A 22598-nucleotide genomic window follows, 5' to 3' on the forward strand; every position below is an offset into this window, starting at 1 on the left:
ATCAACTCACTTTCTGTCAAACGGGCACATCCAGAAAGAAGCAAAAGGCCCCAAAGGACGGAACTGAGACAAAGTTTGGTGGTACAGAGTACCAGCATCGTGTGCTTTGGGAGCAAATAAGAATTTCTGCTACAAGCCGGGAGCCTGTACTCCTGGGATTAGCACAGGAGCAGAAAGGCTTGTGAGCATGGTTCTGGATTGTGTGCACGGGTTCGTCTCAAAGCCACAGGGAACTGTAATGTGATGCAGCAGTGGCAAAGGGAAATGTGATGAGCAGATTTGCTAAGGAGCTATTTTCAGAAGTGAAGGGAATACCAAATAACATTGCGAAGCACGGTAATGGCACCTCCTTTGGGGCAGGTACTGTGTCATGTTTGAACCCTTGCTCAAAAACAGGATGAATACTCACCAAGAGACCATGGAAAAGCTATTCTAGGTATGAGGGTATTGTACTGTCTGATTTACAAGAGGAGGTGAAAGGACCTTGGTTGGTGTAGTCCAGCAAAATTTCCAAATTTCCAAATTTGAAATTCCAAAAAATGTTGGAAATTGCTAGTTGTTTTGTACTTGGGAATAGAGAAAACATAAAACTGGAGAAGCAACTTACTCCAGAGGAAGGGGAAATAATGTCTCTTCAGCAGATGCACACTGCACATCGTCACTACATGTCATGAGGAGCTGCACAAAAAGTAAAGCAAGGAGAGAGTATGACTATGTGACAGCATATACTGAACATACAGGACACACTGCCGGCACTCTGAGAAACGGGGTCACAGCAGGAATATTTCCAGGATCTGGAAATGTCTCTCACCTAGAAGAGAGGAAACATCTGGTGAGGCAAGGCGTGACAGGTCACTTTGCTCCGTGGCTTTTCTCTGTGGTGACACCACTGAGATCTTGTGGGACTTTGCGAGGAAGCTGGGAACTTCCCTTGAGAAACCGGCTGCTGTTATCAACCAGGGTTTCACTGGTGAAAACCTACTACCTTGGGATGTCTGTAGTGCATTAGAGGTAGCTGAAGGGAATGAATTAAACCAGTGCTGTATATCCTTAGCAAAGTATTCTGCACTCCTGCTCTTAGCAGTACATTTTTAACCTGTAGTGATCTTTGCCTGGCTGTTACTATTCCTAATGTCAGCATCACCATCTTCTCTCTGGTGACTCATGCTAAAAACATAGGTATTTTGGTGCATGGTGTCTTAAGGGTGCATGGTGTCTTAAGGGTGCATGTTGAAGTCTTGCCTGCTGCTATTGAAACATCACAAGAGCCTGGCAGACATTTGATCCCTGTTGGCATCAGCAGGCGGGACTCAGAAGTGTGGGCTCATATAATCCCCTGGGAGGTGATGAAGCCTCTTTGGGTTACAGACAGGCCCACCCAATAGACGCCTGTGGGGTGCATACAAGTCCCAAAAGCTGGCAGCAGGGCTAATTGACATGCCATGGATGAAGGTCAGCAACTTCTAAAGGGCTGTTGGGCTAGATTTTTTGTTTCCCAGTTAGATGCAAAGCCCGTTGTAGAAACGCATTGAGTGCCTCTCACTCACTTGAAGCCGTCACCAGTGCGGTGGCACTGGGACATCAGGTCCTTCCCCAGAATGGGAAGAAGCATCTCCAGGGGCAACAGCTGCCCTGTCCTTTCCTCAGCCTTCTGCGCTGAAACAGCGAGTGCCTCTGCAAGTGTAAAGCCATTTTCTGCTCCCTAAGTACTGATTTGTATTTGTCACAGTGTCATTATTTAGAGATAAATTATCTCTGAAACTGTTGGTCAGGTGCCTGGTGCTGTATCCTGAACTTGTAACTCGCTGGGGCTGCCCTGGGCTCTTTTTCTGTCTTGGTTTTGTGGCTGATCATGACACCATGAAAGCTCATGGCCTAACGTGTGAAATTTTTTGGGGGGCAAGGAAAATAAGAAAGTAGATGGATGGTTGTTGTAGGGTAGGCATGGAGGGTGAAACAGCTAGCTTGCAGAGTGGGGCAGGAAGTAACAGATGGTCCTGAAAAGTCACTTCATATTAATGTGGTGTGTATTAAATACATTGCAAAGGGTATGGGTTAATGTCCAGAATATAGCAGAAAACTGCAGTATGTACCTAATTAAAGCTGATGAGCTACCTATTTTTGAAATGTTTGGTCATTAAAAGTTGTCTTAGACATCTAAGTGAGTGCATCAGCTTTTTTAATATTAACCAGTAACAGGTCTTCACTATTACTTCCAGGAGCACAACAAGTACAACACTAGGTACTGAGAAAATCGGGGGAGGATGAAAATGCAGGCATCTCATTTCAGTGCTTTATGTAGAAGCCTCACACTGACCTAGAGATACTGCAGTCTACTATTGATTGAAGATCTGATGGTTTTAATATTTAAAGCCCAATACTGATGATTCAGATGTACACATTTCTATCATGCTTTCATAATAAACTGCTATTCTGCCACGGTTTTGTTGCATTTAATTAGTTTTTAGTTTCCCTTCGATGACTGCACAGACCCCAGGGTGTGTAGGCAGCCAGACTGCTGTGGGTACTCCACGCAGAAGTGTGGGTTTGTCTGATAGTAGTCAATGATAGGACAAGAGGAAATGGCCTTAAGTGGCACCAGGGGAGGTTCAGATTGGATATTAGGAGACATTTCTCCATGGAAGGGGTTGTCAGGCATTGAAACAGGCTGCCCAGGGAAGTGGTTGAGTCGCCATCCCTGGAAGTGTCTAAAAGATGTGTAGATGAACTTCTTAGGACATGGCTTAGTGACAGAGTTAGGTTATGGTTGGACTCGATGATCTTGAGGGTCTCTTCCAACCAAAATGATTCTATGATTCTAGCTGCCCCACCACAGCTCTTCCATTCTTGAGCTGGCTCTGGAAAGGCAGCTGGTGGCAATCCTAGTGCTGGCTCTTTCTTGAGCCCAGGGACTAGAAGGGGAAAGCATGAGTTTGTCAGACTTAATCACACTGAGACTTTAAATTAATAGTGTCAGAGGGGCTCTGTGTCTGCAGCGGGTGCAGGTAAATGCCCTCACCAGGCAGAGTTGAGCTTTGTGGAGCTGAGGGCTGAACCAATCAGACAATGTTCATTTGCCCAGTAAAATGCTATGTGATACGTTTTGCAGTGGTTAGCACAAGGACTGCTTCCAGATAGAAAGATTTTTTTTTCATTTCTTAATTACAATTCCATTTTCTGAATCTCAGAAACCAAGGAGTTGATTTGATGGGCAAGAGGCAACAAGGACAGGTACATTTGTTGCTCATCTATGTTTTATTGTGCTGTATTAAAGATTAGTAAGCTTTAAACTTGTGGGCAGCCAGTTTTCCCAGCCTGACTCATGCATGAGAGGAGCTCGTGGGGGTGCTGACACCCCCATGTCTGGGTGCCCACAACACTTTTTTGTTCTCTTGGAAAAAGGAGGCTTGAGAGTGGGAATACAAACTAAAGACGAGATAAAATGCTTATAAGCAGAGTGCATTGAAAATATCTGCTAAAAAAAAAATAAAATAATCCTCTTTTGATTAAAAAATTGCCTTTTGTAAAAAGTCACCTGGCAGGTGAGCAATGAGAAATAAATAAATAAATACTCAGCTGGACACTGTGTACATTCACACAATGTCCTGGTCTTCAAGCTGATCTTTTGTGGGGCAGAGTGGAAGAGAGCTGAAGCTAAACATGCACATTCTGACAAATACTGGCTGTGTAGAGACCTCAGCTCCATGGTTGCCATTGAGGGGTAGAGGGCGAGCAGCAGGGCTTTTTGGTTTGACCTTTGAGCGGAGTCTTCTCCCTGTCCCACTGGCTATCTAGACTTGGGGCACCCCTTATCAAAGGTGAGTGCTGCGAGTGCCAGGATAGCCTACAAATATAAGGGAAATCCCCATCCCCAACCAGGTGTGCCTTCAGTGAAAAGAATATTTTGGCAATGAGTGAAGAACAGATCCAGGGCGCTGGTTGGCATCGGAGGCTGCAGCACTGCAACACCCGGTGATCCTGGGGTGCTGCCTCCCACATTTGGGAGCCAGGAGTGACACCTCCTGCTCCACAAGCTGGGTCCTCATCCATGAGTTCCCTACCTCACGTGCCAGACAAGCTGTCCATATAGGAGACACAAAATGTGAATTATCTAATTCACCCAGGACATCATGGGGAAGACGGACATCTAGCTAACAGTACTCACAGTCATCCACTTGAAAAAAAAACCCACGCAAAAACACAACAAGGAAAAAAGCCTGTACGTTTTTAAAAGTATAAATATTTAAAAGACACTGATAAATATTTGTAGAGCTGATGGGTTTTCTCAGTTTACTAAATCACAGCAAATAATACTCTTAGGTAACAGAAAATAGTGTAGCAGACAAGGGTTGCAGGAGGGTCGATAAAGGTCTATACCAATAAATAAGGTTTCCCTGAGAAACAAAATGGTAAAATAGTTATAATTTTATTTCATTTCAGATGTTGACATTGAAGTGCATTATAGACAAGTTCCAGGTTTTTGAAGAAATAAGTGTTCATCGAATGGCCTTTTTTTCTTTTGTAAAAAACATGTTTCACTTCTTGGAATTCATCTTGAAACCAAGTGGAAATGTTTCAAAGAGGAATGATGTAAGAATTGTTTCACTTCTGTTGAGCTTTTAGGAGAATTTTTTTTGAATTTTCATTTTCTTTCAACGTAATATTGTATCAGATTTCCCTTGAGTCCCATTTTATATCAACACCATGCCTGACAGCACATTAGCTTGTGTTCAGCTGGATCTGGAGCCTTCTGCTCCAGGAAAAAAGGGTGTAGGAGCCATTCATGCTGGTGCCATAGTGCCCCAAATGCTTTTTTAAAAATCCTGGGTACGAGCTAGCACCACAGCCTGTATCAACTACGATAGACTTAAAATGATGAAGCTCTGTTGCCTTCAACAGGAGAGGAGAGGAGAGGAGAGGAGAGGAGAGGAGAGGAGAGGAGAGGAGAGGAGAGGAGAGGAGAGGAGAGGAGAGGAGAGGAGAGGAGAGGAGAGGAGAGGAGAGGAGAGGAGAGGAGAGGAGAGGAGAGGAGAGGAGAGGAGAAAGGGAAGGGAAGGGAAGGGAAGGGAAGGGAAGGGAAGGGAAGGGAAGGGAAGGGAAGGGAAGGGAAGGGAAGGGAAGGGAAGGGAAGGGAAGGGAAGGGAAGGGAAGGGAAGGGAAGGGAAGGGAAGGGAAGGGAAGGGAAGGGAAGGGAAGGGAAGGGAAGGGAAGGGAAGAGAGGAGAAGAGAGGAGAAGAGAGGAGAAGAGAGGAGAAGAGAGGAGAAGAGAGGAGAAGAGAAGAGAAGAGAAGAGAAGAGAAGAGAAGAGAAGAGAAGAGAAGAGAAGAGAAGAGAAGAGAAGAGAAGAGAAGAGAAGAGAAGAGAAGAGAAGAGAAGAGAAGAGAAGAGAAGAGAAGAGGAGAAGAGAAGAGAAGAGAAGAGAAGAGAAGAGAAGAGAAGAGAAGAGTAGAGGAGAGAAGAGAAGAGAAGAGAAGAGAAGAGAAGAGAAGAGAAGAGAAGAGAAGAGAAGAGAAGAGAAGAGAAGAGAAGAGAAGAGAAGAGAAGAGAAGAGAAGAGAAGAGGAGAAGAGAAGAGGACTGAGGGGAGAGCTCATGGTGGCTACATCTTCCTCACAAGGGGAGGAGGAGAGGCAGGCGCTGAGCTCTTCTCTCTGGTGACCAGTGAGAGGTCACGAGGGAATGTCAGGAAGATGTGCCAGGGGAGGTTTAGGTTGGACATGAGGAAAAGGTTCTTCCCCCAGAGGGTGGTGGAGCACTGGAACAGGCTCCCCAGGGAGGTGTCACGGCCCCAAGCCTGACAGTGTTCAAGAGACTGGACAAGCCCTCAGACACACGGTGTGAACTGTGGGGTTGTCCTGTGCAAGGACAGGAATTGGACTCGATGATCCCTGTGGGACCCTTCCAATGCAGGACATTCTATGATTCTATGAAAAAGAGGAGAAAATAGTATTTCATTTTTTAAATTTGGAAGGTTTAGTGTACCTGGTTTTCACCCAAATAACCTGAAACTTTCCTGTTCCTTTTCCCTTTTTTGAGCCAGATCAAAAATACGCTATTTGGATACCTTCCTCTTGGCTTTTGCTCTCTCACTAGCCCAGAACAGGAACATGCTGACAATAAATTAAAAAAAACCCAAACACATTAAACTCAGCAGCTTAGAGGGATCCATTTGTCAGAGCCATAACTGACTGAACAGTTTTCTGGCACTGCAATCAAGCTCCATCAAAACCTTCATCTCAGGCTGTGCACCAGATAACGGCTCTCAGATCAGTCAGCACTGAGAAAACATTTATGAGCAGATAAAGCTGGAAGGGAAGGAGTGGGAGTTTTATTAAACCTGGTTTTCAATCATTATTTTCTGCAGATAGCATCCTTGTTTGGGTGGCGCCGTTCCATGCAAGGAGATGTGAGCTCTTCCCCAGCTCACCCCATCCCTAGCACATCCCTCCATCCAACAAGTGGTCCCAGGCACCAGCTGCCCCATGATTAGCCTACAACCAGTATCCCACTGGCTGGGCTCCATCCCCCTCACCTGTGCAGCTTCATGGTGACCCCTGCCAGTCTCCTGGGCTTTGCTTGACTGCCTCACTGCTGACAGGTAGAAGACAACATGGTGCTAGGGCGGGAGAAGAAGGAAGATTGACATGATGTATCAAGTCTGTGTGCACGCCTTTCTGCGAAGCTCCGCATTTTCCCACAGGGTGGATGTGCCCCACAACCTGTTGTTTGGATCTTCATGCAGGAGGGGAATAATGAGCTTCTCAAGATGGTACCACTGAGGATGGGACCAGAAGGCATGTGGTGGGCATGCAGAAGGTCAGGTGGCCGAGCCATAAACTCTGGTGCAGGACAAAAGAAAACCTTTAGTGTCTGCCCCATCTGTTCCCTGTCCCCAGGTCAGGTCATCGGGTTGGGGACAGAAAACACTTTCTGTCTGGAAATGAGGGCGCATGAGTTGGGCACACAATTCATGGCTTTGCAGCGGACGTGGCCCAGAGTGCTGTGACCAATTGCGAGTGTTTACTTTTTTTTTTTTTCTTTTTTTCAAAATGGGGACAAGGCAAAGAGATGCAAACAATGAAAAGCCTCTGCATGCTTTCATTTAATTGTGCAGTGGGCAGGGGGCTGAAAAATCCTGTTTTCCTTGTTGCTGCAGGCCAAAGCCCTGGAGCATGTGATTTGATTATCATAATTTGTCATAAGACAGTGCTCAGTGCCCACTGTGAGAGAGATTTCTGGGGCCCCCAGCGGGTCACCGGTTGCTGGGGCAGACGTGGTGACCTCGGGTTGTGTCCAGCCCCTGGCCCTCCAGCTCCTTCCCACCAACATGTGCTGAAGGCTCCTTCCCAGAGAGACCAGAAATGCTGCAGGCAGCAAGGGGTGGCTGTGCTTCACCTTAGCAATGGCTCCGGCATTTCATAACCTACACAATTTATTTAAATAAGACACATGTCTTAGTTAATGGCTAAATGCCTTGAAGTCCAGCTTCCAGATGCCGTACCAGGAGGGATGTGGGAAGGTCCAGTGGTATTTGAGGGCACTAGTGATGCACTTTTGTCCAGGGTACTCTGTTGGACTCTGGTCTCATGTGTGATGGGGGACATGGAAGTGATGGCAGCAGTTAACGGGACCCAGACCTGGAAAACAGCCTGGCACACAGGGATGTAGTCAACTCAGATCACTCAGCCTAGCAAGGGGGGACTGAGGGGTGGGCTGGCTGTTCTGTGTAGGTCACCTTCACAGGCCAAACCTTTAATCCCATGCCAGGCCTGAGGCTGGCAGGGATGCGGATGACTGGTGGCCGAAACCTGCAGCACCGTGGTGGCAGCGCTGGGTCTGTCCTCAGACGGTGGGAATGATTAAGCCACATGGAGCTGGAGTTCACCTCATGCTTGCTATAGTGAGATGGCTTCAGTGTCTTCAGGAAGAAACCTGGGAAAGCTGGAAAGAGCCCAGTAGCAAGGAAACTCACAGTGCCCAAAGCCCCCACATCACAGTCAGCATCAGTAGCCTCAGGCACTGCACCAATGCAAAAGGTGTGAAGTCGTTGTCTTCACCTGCTCACAATTTCAGATGACTGTGGGGAAATTTGGGGAAACTTATTCAAAAGAACCTCGAAAGGTATCTCAATGGCAGTCTGTGTCTGCCGGCAGAGGAACAAGGCAACTCTCCTTGGCAGGATGCAATCCCCAGTCAACAAAAGTATAGCAAGAAATAAGGCAAAACACCCGTACAGTGTGGATGGTTAGCTATTCAGGCAACTTATCAGTAGAAGCAGCAGATTTTCATGTTGCTCACAGGCCCCAAGTCAAGCTGGGGTTCCTTTCTGAATGGTGGTGCCCACTGGCACATACTGGCCAGGAGACAGATGACAGCCAGCATGAACAGCCTTCTAGCTTGGCCAGCTGGGCATCTGTGCTCCCCGAATGAAACAAGCAGAGGGTGCCTCTAAGCCACACATGGCTGTGGTTCTTCCTGCAGGTGTCAGCCACAACTGGTGCTGTGGGTTCATACCAGCTCTGCCCTCCACCAGGCACAGCTGTCATCCACCCAGCCCCCAGTGTCTACCCTCTGAGGAAGAAGAAAACCAGGACTCTGCTGCTATGAGTACGTTTCTGCTCCCATCCTTAGGAGACGATGCTGTAACGTGCAGCATCACCTTTTCCCAGCAGATGGATTGCTCCAGGCTCCACTGGTAGTTAGCACTGGAAATAATGATGACCAGGATGACAAAATGCCGAAGATAAATTGGAGGTTTTATACAGGATGAAATGAAAGGTCACAGTCCACAGGTCTCAGGTCTTGCATTGAATTAGTGCTGCTGTAAATGGTTAAGGAATAAATTCACAGCTTCAGCAGGAGGTGGGGACACTCCTGGACTCATTGAAGTTCCTCTTCATGGTTTGCAAGCCCTGTGTGTAGCCCCATAGAGAAATAGTTAGACTGTAAGAGTTTGGCTTAGCTAGCAAAAACTCATTAGCAACATACACTAAAAAAAAATCAGAACACTTTAATTCATACTTCTGAATAAACTTTTATTCATGTCTTATTAGCATGCTTTCTTACAAATAAAGGGTAGAAGTTGGTATTAGGCATGCATAAACAAAACTAATATTAAGAACACCATATCCTTTGTGACAATCAATTAAAGAAGCTTTTGAAGCCTGATTGGTGTATTTAAGCAGTTCCGTTAACTGACTTTTGAATGTCCTTTAACTGATTAGCTTTATTCATGTATGCAAAGTTGGGGTGTGAATGGCTATGGATTTTTCCCTCCACGTGAAATTCTTATGGAAATTTATTTGTCAAAGAGGTTTTTTTGTATGACTGCTTGGTGTGCAGCATTTTCACAGTTGGTTTCTTGTTGGGATGTAGTGTGCTATGACTTAGGTTTGCCAACCAGGTGCAATACCCAGTGAATAAGAATATGAAGCAACTGAATGATTATAGCACCTAGAGTTATGTTAACTGTGTGCATGTGTTTTTTGAATGGGAGCATTGCTTTCCATAAACTTTCTTTAAAATGCACCTAATATTTTTTGTTTTCAGTGGTGCGCAATAGGCTGGTAGCGCTGCTGCCACTGTAGCGCTGAACACAACCCTGTGAAGGCAGGAAACATTCTTGTCCCTTCCTGACCCCATTCCATCCCTGTCCCAACCCTCTGTATGTGCCACCACATAGAACTGCACCCACGAGCAGCTGTACCCGTCAGCACCATGCGGGAGTGGAAATGGGACACAAAGACAGGCAAATTCAGCTGTCTTTGCTCTTTGGGCTGTGGTTAGACAAGCATATCCAGATTAAAAAAATGTTAGTAAGTTTACCTACATACATCTTAAAACCCCACCCGGTGATTCATTTAAGCACAATAGAGAAGTGAGTAGGGTAAGTTAAAGTGAGGAGGAAACATAGGACAGAGGGTGGGTGCTAGATCCCTATAAGTCGGTGGGGCCTGGTGGGATTCATCCAAGAGTGCTTAAAGAGCTGGCTGATGTCATAGTGAGACTGGACAATGCCCTCAGACACATGGTGTGAACTGTGGGGTTGTCCTGTGCAGGGACGGGAGTTGGACTCAATGATCCTTGTGGGTCCCTTCCAACTCAGGACATTCTGTGATTCTATGAGCTAAGCAGGAGAAACCCTTCTGTGCTCCTACGGGTTAAAGTAGGGTGAGACACCAGCCCCAGGAGCATTGACCACTGCACGAGTCAGCTGTGGGAAATAGTACCCAGCACTGGCTACCCACTTATTTTGTTAGCTGCTGATGCTGAGAAGTGTTTAAGCCTTGTTTGCACAAGTTATTGTAGAACTTTACATATTCTGATATAATTAAGTGAGTACTATTCCCATCTTTCCCCTAGTAGGGATGCTGTTGTATAGATAAAGCTTCATACATAGTGAAGTATCTGGTGTGCCTGGTTTACCAATAGAGCTTGCACCAAAGTTATGGTTCTGAGTCAGTAGAATTACTTTCTGGTTTCAGCTGGGATAGAGTTTTCTTCCTAGTATAATAGCTGGTATAGTGTTGTGTTTTGGATTTAGAATGAGAATAATGTTGATAATACTCTGATGTTTTAGTTGTTGCTCAATAGTCAAGGACTTTTCAGCTTATCACACTATGCCAGGCACAGAAGAAGTTGGGAGGGAGCACAGATGGGACAGCTGATCCAAATTGATGAAAGGGACCCTCCAAATCACAGGACAGTACACTCAGCATGTAAATTTGGGGGAATAGGGAAGTGCAGAGACGCTTGGAGTGGTGGTGTTTGTATTCCCAAGTAACCATGACATGTGGTGGAGCCCAGCTGTCCTGGAGGTGACTGAACACCTGCCTGCCCATGGGAGGTAGTGAATTCATCCCTTGTTTTGCTTTGTTTGTGCCTACAGCTTTTGCTTTACCTATTAAACTGTCTTCACCTCAACCCCCGAGTATTCTTACTTTTACTCTTTCGAGTCTGTCTCCTATCCCACCGGGGTGCTTAGTTGCTAGCTGGGGTTAAAACACGACAAATTATAATACTGTAAATCTGAGGGTAGAAACCATTTTGCTACTATACAAGTAGGTTTTATTGCTAATGATTTTCCTCAGATATATCTGCACTGCTATTAATGCCTTCATAGCATAAACTGTGCCCATTGGAGGGATGATGCTGTTATTTCAAAAAAAGTGCTCTTCCTGACTGAAATAAATCTATGTAGATTCACTGTTGAAAAATCTTGAAAAATTCTATATGAAAATTGGATTTAATTTTGCAATGAAATGAATAGCCTTGAAACTTCCAGTGCAGTCAGGTAATAAAGCTGTTAAAACATCCTATACCTACACCAAATAAGCAGCCTGGAAATCACTTAGCTTCTTCAGCTGCAAGTGTTTCTCTGCCTTCCCCCACAGCTGTCTCATTAGCACATGCATTCAGAAAAACTCAAGGACAGATCTCTTGTTCACATTTTTCGTAGTGCTACAAAATAAAACACAGCAATCCCAAACCCCGACCAAACAATGGCATATTTTGATGAGTGTTTGCAGTCTGACCTTATCTCTGCCTGCCTTATGCTTGAAAGATCTCACATGTGGAAATATTGTCACTTAGCGAGACCACATCCAACCAGCGTTACTTGTCAGGGGAGATGACAATATAGAGCCACCAACGCATTCGGTACTTCAAGCTGACAGTTTCCTGCTTGAAGGATGAAGGAGCAATGCCAATACGGGTGCTGAGGGAGCCGAGTTTAAAGGTGACTCCAGTTTGGAAGGCAGAAATGCCCCTTGGTTCAAGCTGACTATCCTGCTCCATGAGCCCCCCCTCCTTCTCAGCCAGATGAGCAGCATCCATGCTCTTTTTTTAATTTGATCTAGCCTCTTCTGATGACTAAGGGAACATGAAGATTATAGTTTAAGTATATCATTTTCATTTGATGTGACAGGCTAAAGCTATGTGCACTTTGAGAAGGCCTTGATTATTTTAGTTCCATTCCAACACTGGTTTAGGCCCTGACTTTCTGAGGCCCAGCTTCATGGAGACATATGTTGACTTAAATTTACTGCTAATGAAATATAGGCATATGTTTACATTACTCTGCTTAAATGCTTTGCTGGTGTATGGGTGGACTTAGATGGCAAGTGCAATCTTGAATCAGAGGAATCAGAAATATAGAGAAGCAGATTTTGTGGTTTCTTTTTTATTTCCCAGCACGAAGGCTAGGTATTTCAGAGTTCCTTTTTCTTCTTCTTGTGCCCCTCCCAGACATTGTCCTATGTCATCTCCCGGTGCAATGTGTGCTTTTCAGCATATGGTCCTGTCAGAAACTGAACACACTCAGGTCTCCCTGGCTTTAATGACAGCTGGGCAGGCTACAAGCTGCCGAGAAGCAAACTGTTAAAATTCATGTAGCAAGCTGGGAGCAGTAACCTTTCACTGACACAGCTGAAGGGCGTGGAAACAGGGTTTATATGAAATGGCAATGCATTCCTGTTTCCGAACTCTCCTGATGTGATGTGCCGGGCCTGTGTGGGCAGAGGTGTGAGCCCCAGTCCTCCCTTGGTTTCCCATTTTCCATGGGAAAATGTCCCATGTCCAGGTGAAGAACAGGAAATTTACTTGCAGAAGCTTTGCTATGTCCAGTGTCTCTCGGACTTTGTAGGTCAGACTGTGACAAAGAAAGTGTTAGCAGTTTCCCAGAATTAAAGGAAAGGTTTTTTTAGGAACTGAGGACACAAAAGAGATAGTCATGCATGCAGAGGGAGGCAAAGGCATTCTAGGTGGCTTAGCTAATGCTTCCACTTTAGAGGAAACAAAAACTACTTGGGTTTGCTTTTTTACCTTTAAAAAAACAACCAACCAACCAAAAAAACCCCATAAAAGGAAAATCCTCCAAACCCCCACACTTTTTGGAGCAGTGCTCTCTGCAGCAAATCTGGAAGTGAATCTGGATCTCTCTTCTTGTATTTCCCCCACAAAGTAGAACAAGCAAACAGCATCTTGTATGTCTGCTTTACTACATCTATTCATCTCTAGCCTCGGGGCGGAGGGGGAGGAGAAAGGGAGCTGCCAGCAGCCCATAGTGATTGATCTGTCGCTTGTTTTTTATGCTGCAATAGAACAACCTGTTTCGAAAATGACAATGACAAATCAAAGTTAATATTCCTTGATAGAAATTCAAACTCCCCCAATTGTTGGTGGGTATTTTGCTACTAAATGAGCTGCTTTATCCACAACAGTTATTTGGAAGTATTCTTTTCTGCTTGAGCTTGCAGCCCTTAGGAAAAAAATATATTTGCCCAAGCCATTTGCTTCAATAATTGCCATGTGAATCTGTCATTGATTAGCTATCACCAGAAGATAGTTTGTGTATATACAGAGGTAAAAATGCTGCACTCCTCCACTTGCACCAAGAAGTTTTGAAAGTGGCCCTGGGAAGGGATCAGACACCTTGCCTGGACTTTTACCAGCCCTAAAGCAAAGGGTTGACTATGCCCAAGGCTGAGTGCTGTCCTGAACCTGAGCTGGTACCCAAACAGCAAAGTGTCAGGCTAATGCTGGCATCTGAGGAGAGGGGCGATGAAGTGATGGGGCAGAGAGCAGAGACTGAGGACTGGGAGATTGATGCTGCCCCATCACTGATGCCACTGCCCACGGATGAGTGCAGGGAGGTGTTTGCCCTTTTCCCCTTTCACCAGATTGCCATTCCTCATCAAGGAAAATCCTGTGACTCTGAGGGTGCCTCAGTGCAGCCTTTTTAGCAGAGGGAGATTTCTCTCCCACTGTGCCAATCAAAGCATCATCGCTCCTAATTGGGAGCACGGAGCTGAACTTTCCCAGCACTGGGAAGGGCTGGCTCTGCTCTGACACGATTTCCAGCTCCATGAGCACTGCTCCCGTGCCTGGGAGGCCATGGTCTCCCCCCTCCCATCCAAAATATGCAAAATAAAAACAGTTGTGGACAGTTCCTAACTTTCCCTTCCCTGCCGATGGAGCTGCAGCGGTGCAGCTGGTCTGTTACCTACCTACGGGAGGGAGGGAGGGAGGGATGGAGAGGGAAGGAGGGAGAGAGGGAGGGAGGAGGGAGAGAGGGAAGAGATAGGCAGGGAGCTCAGGTTACCGCTGCCGCATCGCTGCCTCCCCTCTCATCTCGCTCTGGAGACACAGACGATCGTGCACCGCCTCTCTCGGGATGGCGGGGGGATCGAGGGAGGCTTCACACACCGTAGCCGGCGCCTCCCGGTAGGAAGGGGCAGCCCGCCCGCTTGCCCGCTGCAGCCCCCGCGCAACATGGCCAGAGCCGCCGGAGGATGCGCTGCCGGCGCCTGAGGTGAGGAGGTGCCCGGTCCTTCCCCCAAATCCGGCTGCAGGTATGGCCGTGGGGCAGGGGAGTCCGTTCTCCTAGGTATGCACCCTTGGACCCGCAACGCCGACTTTGCAAAACTCGCCAACCGCCGCGGGTGTGTTAGGAGAGTAAGGTAAGAGGGGGCGGCAGGTGTGACCCCGCTTCGAAAAGCAGGATCGAAGTCCAGACCTCCCTATCCAGGGAAGCCCCTCACCAGAGCCAGAGGTGTTCATCCTCATGGAGTGTGGGGTTCGGCTGCAGGCTCCAGACGGCAGCGCCCATCCTCTGGTACAACGGGCGGTGAGGAGCATGGTGCTGCTTGGCATGAGAGGCAGACTGATTTGGTGCTAAGAAGGTGGTAATAAGAAACCTCGTTTACCAGAGGATTTAGCATCTGTTTTAACATGGGGAAACATTTTGGCAGCCTGTGATCTTGTCCCCAAATAAAGACGAGGGTCAGTGAGGACAAACATGGGCCAATGTTTTTCTCGCTGTCCTGCGTGTCTGCTGAGCCCTTGGATAAAATGCTTAAAAAGAAGATCCATGAAGTACAGGTAAGTAATTGAAAAAGCAGCTGTTGGGTCTGATCCTGCAAACATTATTGTGTATAATCATCACTTTTATAGCCAAGTAGTTATTTACAAAAGATTTGCCAGCATGAGGGCCCCACGGTGGGATTTCTGTTCCTCTACTTTCTGCCTTAGCCCTGCTAATCAAAGGGGAGCTGGACACTGTCCCTCCCAGTTAGCATTTGGCACAGGGCTGGGACGGTGAAGGGAGCCTGAGTGACTGTCCCTGGGCTGTCTCTGCCCTGGGTGGAAATTATATGATGTCCAGGAACATTATCCTCCACAAGTACCAGATTGCTTCTTTAATAAGCACGTAAATGCAAAAACTTGATTCGACTGTTGTATTGCTAGGGGAAGAATAAAGACCCAAACACTAAAAAATGACTCTGCCAAGAGGCAGCATGAAACGAAAGGGCACAGAACGGCATGAGCACCGGGCTTACCTACTCTGTGCAAGTGCTGCTCCAGATTAAAATAGGGGAATAAAACATCTGAAAGGCAGAATCCTGACAAGTCCTCCTCCCTACAGTGATTATTGGCAGAGTTGAGAAGCAGTTTGTTTATGATAGATTTAAGAGTGACATTGGAAGGTCTTTATTGGCAACTTTTCTTGTTTTGAACATTTTTTTCCATCCTACATACCTATCTCTTCTTTGTACTGCACTTATACTTCTTATGTCATGTAGCTTGATGTTGCTTCTGACAGAGAAGAGCAAGACCCTTATCCTGTCTGAAATACCATTTCCAGGTTAAGTTTTCCTTTTCATTAGGTGAAAAATCCAGCATGTAGCACTACTTGTAAATGAGGGTGCAATAAAGAGGGTGCAATTTTGAGCGACACAAACATGTACATGCAATTTTTGAAGAATGGTGCTTCTATAGCTCAGAGAACCAGGCTTTTGGAATCCTAGCATTGACAGCAAGAGCTTGAATGATATTTTTTCTCATTGCTTTATTTGTTTATGAAGAGGGTGTCTGTGAGTTGGATTTTGTTCCTCTTCAGCACAATAAACCACATGGCTTTATACAGGGTAAGGTTGCTCTGATTCATCCCATTGTGGACCATTGCTTATCTTTGGTGAGATCTGGAGTTTGGAATATAGCAAGTAATGTAGTAATTGTAGAGAAATTGCTGATTCATGAGGCAATTCTTTAAAAAGTTAAATACGCTCATTAGCATCAGTGATAAAAGGAAGATGGGGATATTGTAGGAATAGAAGGAGCAGTAGAAAAAGGGAGTTTATCAGCACTAAGTGAAACCCAGAAAGGGATGTTCAGCACACAGGAGTTGAAGGGAAGACAGAGACAAGAAGAGGAGACTTTTAGGCTGAATGTTTGGAAAAAATAACTACAAAGACAAGAAAAGGTCCTTCTGGGATAACAAGGACAGAGTACCCCAGAGGCACTGCTCTTTTCTCTGCCTGCAAGAGAAGATGCCTCTTTGCTGGGTGCCTGCCAGCTGTGTTTGGGTCACACATAGGAGTGGATTAAGTCAAAACTGTCCGAATATACACCTAAAAAGGACAAAAAGCAACTGCACCAGGGACGGGACTGTATGGGTTTCCTGTATAGTTTCTCTGCATTGATAGTCTGAACTTTGCAAAGGGTACCTACCTAACAGCCCATTTTCCAACCTCCACTGCAACATCTTTCTCCTTCCTGGAAAAAAGGATCTGACCTTACTAAATATTGATGCTGACATTTTGGTGGGCTTTTTAGGGCCACGATTCATCAAAAGAATTTTGCAGGCAGCTTGGAAAAGCAAAATAATATTTTTAAATAGAAACAAGCTTTCTTGAGTTGGCTAAAGTCCCTGGAACTACATTTCTTTTTGCCTCTTCAGACACAGCACTTCTTTCCTGTGACATTATGGGAGCAGCTCCACCTCCTGCCAAACTTTTGGCTGGTTTTGAGAGCAAAACTGCGTTTTGGTGTGAGGATGCTGTGCGGCTTTTCCAAACAAATCTCGTGAGCAAGTGGTCATGGTTGGGTGAATGAGAAGAAGGTGCATCAAGAGCTAACGGCTCTTGATGATTTTTTACATAAAGAGGACGATGCAGCCTCTGATTTAGAAGATGCCTGTGCCACAAATGCCTTCCCACTATGAGAATACAGTCACCATGATCTTTATTCTCCTTCAGGCGTCCGCCTCCCGGGTTGTCTCAGAGGCAGAATCCAGAGGCTGTGTGGACCTCTGGTCTGGGCCATCACAACCATTTCAGTAATGGAAGTTTCCACACCCGAGGTGACACTTCTCTACCTGACGTGGAAAGATGGTGTTTTCAAGTGGATGAGACCTGTGAATATTTATTCTTTTCCTTGTGATAAAAGAGAAGCACCTTTTTAGTGGATGAATGCTTCATGCAAAGGTCCTGTTGTGCCTGTGTGTTGCCTCTGAGAGAGCTGCCATGTTAAGGTATATTTATATGCTTATGCTGGTGCTTTGGCTAACCATCAGTAAATTACCCTTTGTAGTACAGAAAACATGATTTGGAGGAAGAAATGGTGGAAATTTTTCTTTGAAGAGATAAAGTTGAGGAGTTACAGTGGGTCAGGAGGCTTTTCTGAAACTCTGTCATAGCGTGATGGGAGATCTGGGGCATGGAGGTGAAACTTTCAGGGACTTTTATTCAGTTACTGAATTTTAACCAATTTATGTTTTAGAGTATCTTTTCTTTAGTCATGTTTTTTGTTTGATTGCTGGAAAACAAGTTTCTTTACTTATTGTAACTATACCAGTGTTTAGCCTGTATTGATCAGCCCTGCTAAAACAATACAGTTGTATGCATATATCTGTATACATCTGTATTGTATTAAATGCATGGCATTTCATTGGGTTTAATATTAATATAGAATTTAACATATCACTCTAAAACTTTTTTTTTTCTGCTAGAACTATTCAAAACTTGACTTTTTTCTCCTCTTCATATTTTTTTTTAAAAAAAACAACAAACAAACAAACAAATTTTTTTGTTTTCTTACTAAAATCCAAAATGGTAAAACAACTCCAGCTCAACCTTCTACCAAGAAGATTCAATCTGCTATTCAAGTTACAGGGTTAATCAGCTAAACGGGAATTAGTAACATAATGACAGAGCATAAGCCAGGCAACACATTAAGATTTGCAAATCGGTAACAATAATGATTGTTTTCTATCTGTTACCTCATTGATTGCTTAGGGTTTGGAGATGGGGACTCCTGCCATGGGTCTGTGACTGTGAGTGAAAGGCTCACCCACTTCCCAGGGTCATCTCCCCAGCTGTGAAACATTGTGGCCTTTCTGGAGAGCCTGAGGCTTATTTCAGGCTTTAAAAACACCCACCCCTCACAGCTCCTCTCCCCATGCACACCCCATCATGGCAGACTGGGGGAGCGCTGAGGTGTTTGGGGAGCAGCTGGGAAAGCCAACCTGCCCCTCAATAGCAATGCAGAAAGAATGACAAAAACCAGCCAACCAACCAAACACAAATAAAAACAAAGATACAAAAAAGGAAAAAATAAAAAAGAAAAAAGGGAGAGTTTTTGGCTCTAGCACTAGTGCCTAGCAACTCAGTGTTTAAGTGATAGAGGCTGGCACATATGAAGCAGAAGAATAGTGTCTTGCTTTGACTCGCTGACAGGCTGACAAGGAGAGACAATGCTGATAGCAGAGGCTGGTGAGATGTAGCAGAGGGAAAAAGATTTTCTGCAGTTTGACAGTAACGGTGTCAGGAAAAGTGATTTCCTTGTCCTGTACCCCTTTCAGGCTTTCACCCTTCTTGCCTGCCAGTCTTGACATTCGGTTTGGGTGAAGACATTGTTAATACATGTTACTGCGAAACTCCCACTCCGAAAAGTAGCATTTTGAAGCACCAGGAAGGAGACATTTAGCCTCATCAGCTGTTTGTGTGCAGTTCTTTAGGCTGGAAATGGCACCACCAGCTCAAGAGGCTCCATGGGACACTGTCACTGGGCTCACGGGGCAGAAGGAGCCAGCCAGTGCTCCTGGGAGACCAAGCAGGGTGGTCTGTCCCCATGTTCACTGTTTCGGTAGTCCTGCGTGGGACCTGAGTGGGCACTACTGCTCCTGACAAGGTCTGGTAGGCGCCAGGCACCGTCCTGCTCCAGGAGTGGGGGGACAGCTGAAAGCTGCTGGGCCAGAGGAACCTGGTCATCCCTCCCCAACTTCTGCATTTGGGCTAAGAGGGAAACCTGGCTACCCTCCCATCTCCCCCACTGCTGAACCCACTGTCTCACCAGAGATACCATTTTTTTGAGAGCTCCAAGGTGGCCCCTGCTCCTTTCCAATGCTTGCACTTAGGAAAAATAAATGTTTCATGCTGTACTTGACATTTTCTTATTATCTATGCGTGTTTAATCCCTCTTTGTGTCCTGCTGAGCTTCTGAGAAAGCAATTTAGAGTCTCTATTCTGATGAAAGTCAAAAGTTAGCAGGTATTATTAGTACTTAGGGCACATGCTTCTTTAGATTATTAGGAAAGGAAAATGGGAATATCTCTGTCAGCTTTAAACATGTAGTATTTGAGGTCTTAACTCCTATTTACACACTCAAATCACATTGCTGCTTTGGGGTCTGTCTTGTCCCAGCTGCTTTTTACAAAGTGGGGACTCTTGCAGATGGTCAAAAGCACTTTTGTACTTTTGTTGTTTGTGGTTTAGGTCATTACCCGACTGATATGTGCAACCTCAGTGCAAAGCCAATGCTGATCATCCACTGAACTCCATGGTATGACTGTAGATTTGCCCCAGAAAAATTAAGAAAACTTTATTTCTTTAAACTGATATTTTGAATCAGTTTCTCAGGGGGACTCTAGACCTACTTACCTCTCCCTCCCTTGGGCCAGATTGCTTTTCCTGAACTATATGGCATATAGCCTTGATCTCTTGGTGCCGTTTAGATAATTACACTCATTAACAGACCTAAAGGAGGTGTCAGATTAATTTTGATGGAATAACTAGGCTCCATCATGAAGTTACCATGGCCTTGTTGCTGCACAACACGACGAGTTAGCCAAGGGTCAGGGGTGTGAATAGAGACCCTAGAGCCAGCCTGCTCACCATGGCAGAACACAGGAGGATGTTCACACCACTGGTGGAAATAGAGGGTTGCAAAGTAGAGGGCTGCACTTTGACTGTTTTGGATCACAGACCTTGACTACCTTCTTGTTTTCTTCATGTTTTCATGTCAGGCACGTGTGGGAGAAGCACCAGGCTGCAGGCTCCCGTAGCCCACGTCGCTTGGGTCCCAGGTGTTCGTGCAAACTTTGTTTGGATCCGCGCAGAGCTGTGAAACACTGTGGCGGTCAGTTTAAACAAACTGCTCTCTAGGACACGAAGCAGGTAATGTTTTGTCCATGCACTACATAAATTAAATATTTTGCAGTTGGAACAATAGGAGATGGAAAAAGCTTTGAGATCATTACAAACTGCAATTTCTGACTCAGATCAGAGAGAAAAATAAAGTATAACATCACACAATAGGATTTGCTATAAAACTGAAAAGATTTGTTTTGATGCAAAAATACTGGATGCTGTTCAAAATGACCCCTACTAAAGGGATCCACTGCTACTAAGTCTCTGTTGCTTTCTGGATGACCTCCTGTAGACTTGTGCTTCCTTCATATTAACATGCCCAGGAGTATTCTGTGGAGATACATGCACGTAGGCTGGAAATCTTGAATCACAGACTGTGTTGTTTGTCAGTTGCAGGTAAAGGAGGAAAAATATAGTGAGAGATAATCTAGAAACCACAGGCCTTGTCACACGCAACCTGTGCTCATACCTCTGCTGTAGAGCAAGATACTTTAGGTTGGATGGTGATGGTTTTGCTAAATGCAGTCATAGCCATGTTGTCCTCTTGAAACATAGCAGAAGCCACTATTTTCCACACATTCTTCGTATATACCATATACTATCCTGTTTCCCTGATAATAAGACCTTTCCCCAAAATAAACCCTAGCATGATTTTTCAGGATTTTTGAGGATGCTTGAAATATAAGTGCTACTCCAAAAATAAGCCCTAGTTACAGTTCATTTAAAAAGTCATTTTAAATAGTGTCCAGGCAGCTATACATGTAAAAAGTAGGCATCTTTTGGAGCAAAAATTAATACTGATGCTGGCTTATTTTCAGTGAAACAGAGTATATACTATATAGTATATACACTATATACTATATACTATATGCCATTCTCCCAGGCAATGGGGGAGACAGAGCATTTGCTTCACCCAGGAAGCTAAACCTGCTGTTTGCAGGTGGGGTGAGGAATGGGACAGGTGCTTAGCATCCCAGGGGTAAGCAGCCAATATCAGGGTGATTTAATTTCCAGATATACCAACTAAAGTGGTCCAAGGAACCGGCCTGCCTGTGTTAATATAAATTGCTTTTTAACTTTCAAAGTTTTCCCTATTCACTTGATAACAAGAAGAAAATTTATGGTTTTAAAAGAACAGATGGCCTCAGCGAGAGGAAACTGGTCTCTCTGTCACCCTTTCACTTGGTGTTCTTTCAATAAATGCCAACTTTATAACGTATTGCCAAGCTTAGGTGCTTGGGACACCAAGGCTGTACCTATGCAAATGCGTCTTTCCCTGTTGCATCACGGGCTCCTGCTGGCCTCAGAGGCATCTGGGACAGATCTTCTCTTCATGAACTCCGAGGGGTAAAGTGTGTTTTCTGGTTGGATCCCTCCTATATGCAGCTGAGGATATGGTGAGAGCTGAGACAACGAACTGGGAATGACCAAGGTGCTACTGGTGCAAACTGGGTCCTTGTAAGCTCTCCTCACTAATCCCCTCTGTAAAAACCTCTGTGGGTAATTGCAAATGTTTCACTGAAGAAAAAAACACCACGACTCCGACCAGTTCCAGATAAACCCAAATTTACTTTTGGTGATTAAGCCAATGAAAAAAGCTGGTACTTTCCAGCTTTCACACAATCAGATCCAAATGAGACTTTGCTCTGGAAAGTATATGCTTCTTGTCAAAGCCACTGTCTACCCACTGGTGGTAGGCAGGGACCTGCTGAGATATGGTACATGTATATACATGTGATTTGCAAAATTTAGAAGATGCATTTTATAATTTACGTGAGTTTATACATGTATGCATTGCCCTGGCATGAGCATGTGTGTTTACATACCTGTATAATATAGGCTTCTTCATACATGGACTGACAAAAGAAGGCAGTCTGGCTCTGGGTAGGCAGTATGGTAAACACATGCCAGAACATATGTTGAGAGGCTGCTTTCTCAGTCATTCAGAACAGAGACTTTATATTATTTTATTTTATTTTATTTTATTTTATTTTATTTTATTTTATTTTATTTTATTTTATTTTATTTTAAAGATATGTTACCAGTGATCAAACCCAGAAAAAAGAACTAAATATGGTCAAGTCACATTAGTTTGATTCTGTTGAAATCAGGTAAAAAGACTATGTTATATTATGTTTTCTTGCTCTTGAGTGTTTCTGAAAAGGTTTTAATAGGTTTTAACAGAAAATTGCTCTCAATTACTTCGCTAGTTCAGTATTTGAAGGGCTTTTATTTGTGCATGTTCTGGAATTCCTGTGATAGAGAAATGTCAGGCCCTTGTGACAGCCGACAACAGGAGCAAACCCCTTCCGCAGCTCTGTTGCCAAGCTCAGAACACCATCCTTTCCTGAAAATACTAATTTTGGGATATTCATGTGGTTCTTCCCAGGTC

The 22598-nt window shown here is 44.9% G+C and overlaps 1 protein-coding gene across 6 annotated transcripts in view; it reads left to right on the forward strand.

Moving 5' to 3' along the window:
• Positions 1 to 22598, forward strand: part of B3GALT5 (beta-1,3-galactosyltransferase 5) — a 34411-nt gene that overhangs the window by 4955 nt on the left and 6858 nt on the right. The window contains exons 1-3 of one of the 6 annotated variants that reach the window (XM_065068202.1): positions 14086 to 14310; positions 17036 to 17310; positions 20083 to 20233. The gene's annotated coding sequence lies outside the window, so the exon portion shown is untranslated. Of the gene's footprint in view, positions 1 to 14085; positions 14459 to 17035; positions 17311 to 19557; positions 19620 to 20082; positions 20234 to 22239; positions 22318 to 22598 lie in introns of those variants that run through there. The other 5 variants (XM_021299789.2, XM_021299785.2, XM_021299786.2 and 2 more) reach the window with 5 other exon arrangements.

Source organism: Columba livia, chromosome 1, assembly GCF_036013475.1.
Source record: "Columba livia isolate bColLiv1 breed racing homer chromosome 1, bColLiv1.pat.W.v2, whole genome shotgun sequence".
Classification (NCBI taxonomy): domain Eukaryota; kingdom Metazoa; phylum Chordata; class Aves; order Columbiformes; family Columbidae; genus Columba; species Columba livia.